General features: G+C 29.9%; 1 long non-coding RNA gene across 1 annotated transcript; it reads left to right on the plus strand.

Moving 5' to 3' along the window:
• The first annotated feature begins 2,773 nt into the window (after nucleotides 1-2,773).
• LOC109581044 (uncharacterized) lies at nucleotides 2,774-3,382 on the plus strand. The gene is made up of 2 exons (XR_002184474.1): nucleotides 2,774-3,114; nucleotides 3,181-3,382. It is a non-coding gene; the product is annotated as an uncharacterized LOC109581044 (long non-coding RNA).
• The last annotated feature ends 2,602 nt before the right edge of the window (nucleotides 3,383-5,984 follow it).

The raw sequence follows: 5,984 nt of genomic DNA on the forward strand, positions 1-5,984 counted from the left end.
TTAAAAATAAGTTTTATAGTATAGTTTATACAAGGAGTGACTAATCAGACTGAGATAGTATCAATGAGACTGAGATCGAATCATTTCACTTTGTATTTAAAGTGATGTTTCATGTACTACTCCTTATAATACCTGAAGTGACTGACAAAATTGAGTTTATCATTTTTGGTTCATTTTTGATATAATCTTTAATGTTTTAGTCACTTCTTAGTCTTTTGTTTTTTGTTTTCTCTGTTTCATAGTATTGTTTATCACACCATAAGTAAATGATGAAACTGAGATTAACATTTGAAGTAGGTTTTAAAATGATTTGTGTAATGTATCACTCATTTAGAATAATCTTTTCTCACTTTCATATAAAGGTTTTTTAGCAAGAGTGATGGATATGACTAAGTTTTATCATTTGAGTTTGGTTTAAAATGACGTTTTATGTAGGTACTCCTTACTATTTGTTTCTTTGTTAATTTTCACAGTATAGTTTAAAATACCAGAAGTGACTGATCGAATTCAGTTCTCATCATAAGGTTAATTCTAAAACTATGTGTAATGTTTTTTAGTTCTAAATATGTCTTCTTTTTTGTTTTGTAATATACTTTATATCACAATTGACTGATCTAACTCAGTTTTTATCCTTTGAGTTCGGTTTTAAAATGATGTTATATGTACTACTCATTTCTAAGTAAATGTTTCTTTATTTGTCTAATTCATAGTAAAAGTTCTACTAGGAGAAACAGATCAGACTAAGTTTCATCACTGAGTTTGGTAAAAATGTTTCATGTATTACTTAAGTCTAAAATTTTTTTATAGCATTGTGTTCTTATCGTTAGAGGTTGGTTTTAAGAATCTGTTTTTCTCACTTCTCACTATTCCTTTTTTTTTGTTAAGTTTCATAGTAACTAATCAGACTTAGTTTTATATTTAAATTTCCTTTAAAAAATTAATACTCATTTCTCTGCATTTGTTTCTTTTTCAGTTTCATAGTATAGTTTAAAGTACCAAAATTGACTGATCAGAAAGAGTTCTTATAATTTTAGATTGATTTATCTTGTGGTTTTTGATGTTTTACTGACTTGTCAGGATGTTTCTTTTTTTCTTAGTTTCCTAGCGAAGCTTTTATTATATAGGTGGTAGCCTATATGTTAGTGATGGGCGATTTCAGAAATTTGCATTTGATTCTGATTCTGAATACTTTTGAGACTGGAATCGATGGAATTGAATACCGATTCAGAGTAGTACATCTGCACATGCGCAAAGCCATGTGACAGCAATAAAAATGCAATAATGACAAATAATTGAGGTATTAACTACTGATTAATTAACTATTATTAATTTTAAAGGGTGTGGCTGGGTGTGGTTTTATTCGGAATTGTTTCAAACGATTTCTACTTCTCTTTTGATATGAGTAAGATTCCATTTGGAATCGAAGGATCGAATACTTCTGACTCGGAATCGCCCATCACTACTATTTGTAGAATTGAGGTTGATTTTTCAAAACCTTTTTATGATTTTTCGAACACTTACAAATTTTTTAGCTTACGTTGTACAACCATATAAATGGCTTAGACTAGCTCTTCTTCACTGAGCAATTTTTCTGGTACCTTTAAAGTGGACTGTAATGTAGCGGGAGCTTTTCTGGAGAATAGACCCAAATTCAAATTTTTTGCAAGATTCTCTGGACTTTTCTTTTTTCATCCTCTATCCGGAAGATAATCTTATAAACCAGAGAACTGTTCAAGTTGACTTTTACATCATTCCTTTGCCCTTGGGTCAAGGACCACAAAGGTAGCTTCAAAAAGAAGCAAGGACAGAGAACAAAATGGAAGACAGAATCAAGCGGCAGACACCATGTGGGTTTGTGGTTTGACGTAATTTTATATTATGCGCTTGTGATCAGCATAAATATAATTAACCTAACCACAGAATCATAACAATACGTAATTTATAAATTTAGGAAAAAAGAATGGAAACAAGTAAATAAAAACATTAAAAATAAAAAAGTAGTAGGATTAAATTAAAGAAACGAGATGATACTTGCAAATTAGAGTTATAAAAAACCTACAGCACTGTATGAAGAATTTTACTTTTTATTTACTTGTTAGAAATGACTTTAAACTTAAGTTTTAATCATATGAGGCTAATTCTAAATAATGTTTTTCACACTTCTCACTATTAACTTCATAGTTTAGTTTCATAGTCTAGTTCATACCTGAAGTGACTGATCAGGCTTAGTTTTATTTAAGTTTCGTTTCAAAATTTAATACTCATTGAAACGTTTCTTCTTTTCTCAGTTTCATAATGTTTTGCAATACCAGAAGTGACATATCATTTGACGTTAATTTCTTGAAAATGTTTTATTTCTTGCTGAGAGTTTTTCTCAGTTCTCACTGTTTATTGCTCAGTTTCGAAGTATAAATTAAATTATAATACCAGAAGTCTCTTATCAGTATGACTTACTGCCAATTGAAATGCGTTTCTAAATGATGATTTAACTACTACTTATTTTCAGTTTCATGAACTCAGTTTAGTTTTAAAATGTTTTATGAAGTACTCACTTCTTATTGTTTTTCTTTGTTGATTGACTGATCAGACGGAGTTCTTATCTTTTGAGGTTGGTTTTTGATGACGTTTTATGTTTTAGTGACTAGTCAGTATTCGTTTCCGTCTAGTTTATACCAGGAGTGACTGATGAAAGTTCTATATTAAAGTTTTGTTTTGAATTGATGTTTTATGTACTATACTCATTTTCAAATCTTGTTTCTTCCTTTCTCAATTTCATAATAAAATGCTAAAATTGATGAGTTTGAGTACATATCATTTAAGATTGATTGTTAAGTAATGCTATTTTTATCAGTTTTTACTTTCTTTTCACTGTTGCATAGTATAAGTTTGGTTTTAAAATATTGTTTCTTGTATTAATTGTCAATAGTTGTTTCTTTTCTGACTTTCATAATATAGTTTACACCCTACTTAGATTCAGGAGGGACTGATATGACTGAGTCCTAATTATTTAAAATTTGTTTAAAAATAATGTTTCATGTACTAATTACTTCTCAGTATTTTATTTTTTCTTAGTTTCACCAGGAGTACTGATCAGACTCAGTTTTTATGATTCAGGTTTGTTTTTAAATTGTTTCATGTACTACTTGTCACTATCTGTTTCTTCTTTTCTTACTCTAATAGTATTCTTTACACAGGAGTGACTAATCAGATTCAGGAGTTCCATGATAAGACTGAGTCCTAATTATTGAAGATTTAAAAAAATTGATGTTTCATGTACTAACATCTTTTTCTCCTAGTGTCACCAGAATTACTAATCAAACTCAGTTTTTTATGATTCCTGTTTGGTTTTAAAATGTTTTACAAGACTATTTATTTGTCAGTATTTGTTTCTGCTTTGTTCAGTTTTATAGTATAGTTTAAAATACCAGAAGTGACATGAGACTTAGTTGTTATCATTTTCATTAGGTTTTTAAATAATGCTTTTATGTACTACTCAATTCTCAGTATGTTTCTTCTTTTCTGAGTGTCATAATAGTTTAAAATACCAGAAGTACTGATTAGACTGCATCTTTATTATTTAAGGTTGATTCTGAAATCAATTGTGATGTTCTTTTTTTCACTATTTGTTTCTTCTTTCAGTTTCATGTAAAGCACCAGAAGTGACTGATCAGTCTGAGTTATTATCCAGGTTAGGTTTCAATGTTTCATGTACTGCTTCTCACTATTTGTTTCTTCTTTTTCTCAATTTTATAGTTTAGTTAAAATACCTGAAAAGACTGACAGACTGAATTATTAACACTTAAAGTTTGTTTAAAAATGTTCCTTCAAGTACTGCTCACTTCTCACTATTTCTTACTTCTGTTGTCACACATATAGTAAAGTTTATACCAGAGTGACTAATCAGACTGAATTTTATCTTTTAAGTCTAATTTAAAAATGATCTTTTATGTAGTACTTAGTTCTCACTTTGTTTCTTCTTTGTTCAGTTCTATAGTGTTGTTTAAAATACCAGAAGTAACTGATCAGACTGAGTTGTTATTTGAGGTTGGTTTTTAAAATGACTTTTCATGTTTCACTGACATTTCTCTATTTGTTTCTTTTCTCAGCTTCATAGTTTTTAGACTATACTATGAAAATGAGTAAAAAATAAACAAATTCTGAAAAATTAGTAGAACTTAAAATGATAAAAACTAAGTTTAATCAGTCACTCCTGGTATAGTACATAAAACTGAGAAATGAAACCAATAGTCAAGTCAGTAAAAGAAGAAACGTTAAACTATACTATGAAACTCAGAAAAAAGAAATAGTGGGAAGTGAGTAATAAATAAAACATATTAAAACCAAAGTCAATCGGATTAGTCACTATTGGTATTTTAAAATAAAGTTACGCTAAAAAACTGAGAATTCTAAATAACAATACTAAGAAATGAGTAGTACATAAAACAAATGAGTAGTACATGAAACATTATATTAACCCCAACTCAGATTGATAAAAACTGAGTTTCATCAGACACTCCAGATATAAACTATAAAATGAAATTGAGAAAAGAAACAAATTAGTGAGAAGAAAGAACAACAACACATTATTTTTCAATCAATGCAAATACTTAGGAACTCAGTGTGATCAGTCACTTCCGGTATTTTGATACTGAGAATAGAAACACATTGTGAGAATGTGTGAACTAGTGTATGAAACATTCTAAAACCAACCTCAAATGATAAATCATCTGATCAGTCACTTCTGGTATAAACTATACTATAAAAGGGAGAAATAAAGAAACAGAAGTTAGTAGCAAATGAATAATCATTTTTACACCAACTTTAAATGATGAGTCTAATCAGTCACTTCTGGTATTTTAAACTATACCGTGACACAAAAAGATACAAATAGTGAGACCTAAAAAAACAACACAATATTTCAAAATGAAACTGGAATGATTAGAAGTCAGTCTTGTCAGTCAATTCTCGTATTTTTAAACTGTAATACGAAACTGAAAAACCAAAAGACCAAATTAAGAAATGAGTAGTACATGAAACATTTTTAAAACCAATCTTAGATGATCAGTAAAAGTACACTGAGACTGAAAAAAAGAAACAAATAGTGAGAAAGGAGTAGTACATAAATTATTAATTTTCAAATAATAAGAACAAAAACTTCTTGTATTTTAATCCAGATTATGAAACTAAGAAACAAATAGTGACAACTGTGAACAACATAATGCATCATTTTAGAATCAATGTCAAATGATTGAAACTTAGTCTGATCAGTCACTTTTGGTGTTTTAAACTCTACTATAAAACTGACAAAGGAAAAAATTAAAAGCAGTGCATGAAACATTTGGGTTCTGATAGTGTATGAGTTTATTACTTAAGTGTAAATGGGTACTTGCTGGGTTTGGGTTTTCATTGTTTTGTGAGTTCTGTACTTGTAGAGTGTAGTGTTCTTTGTACCCACTAGTGTTTTGGTTTTTAAAGTTTCGTGGGTTCTCTGTTGTGATGTGTTGTGGCACCCACTGATATTTGGTTTTTCATGGTTTTGTGGGTTCTGCATTTGTAGTGTGTTGGCACTCAGGGGTATTGGGGTTTAATGGTTTTGTCATTCTTTACTGGTGAAGCGTGTTTGGTACCCACAATGATGTTTTTGTATTTTTGTGGATTCTGTACTGGTAGAGTGTGTTTGGGAACCCACTGGTATGGGTTTAGATAGTGCTATGGGTTCTGTACTTATGGAGTGTATTTGGTGGCCATTACTATTTTGGTTTTTATGGTTTCGTGGGTTCTTCATTTGTAGATAGTGTGTTTGGTACCCACTTGTATTTTGGTTTTGTAGATTTTGTACTTGTATTGTGTTTGGAACCAATGGTATTTTGGTTGTCATGGTTGTGCGGGTCCTGTTTTTGTGAAATGGTTTGGTACCTACTGACATGGGCTGTCATAGTTTTGTAGGTTCTGTATTTGTGGAGTGTGTTTGGTACTTCTTCGTA

This window comes from Amphimedon queenslandica, unplaced genomic scaffold (genome assembly GCF_000090795.2).
Source record: "Amphimedon queenslandica unplaced genomic scaffold, v1.1 AMPQUscaffold_13466, whole genome shotgun sequence".
NCBI classification, from domain to species: domain Eukaryota; kingdom Metazoa; phylum Porifera; class Demospongiae; order Haplosclerida; family Niphatidae; genus Amphimedon; species Amphimedon queenslandica.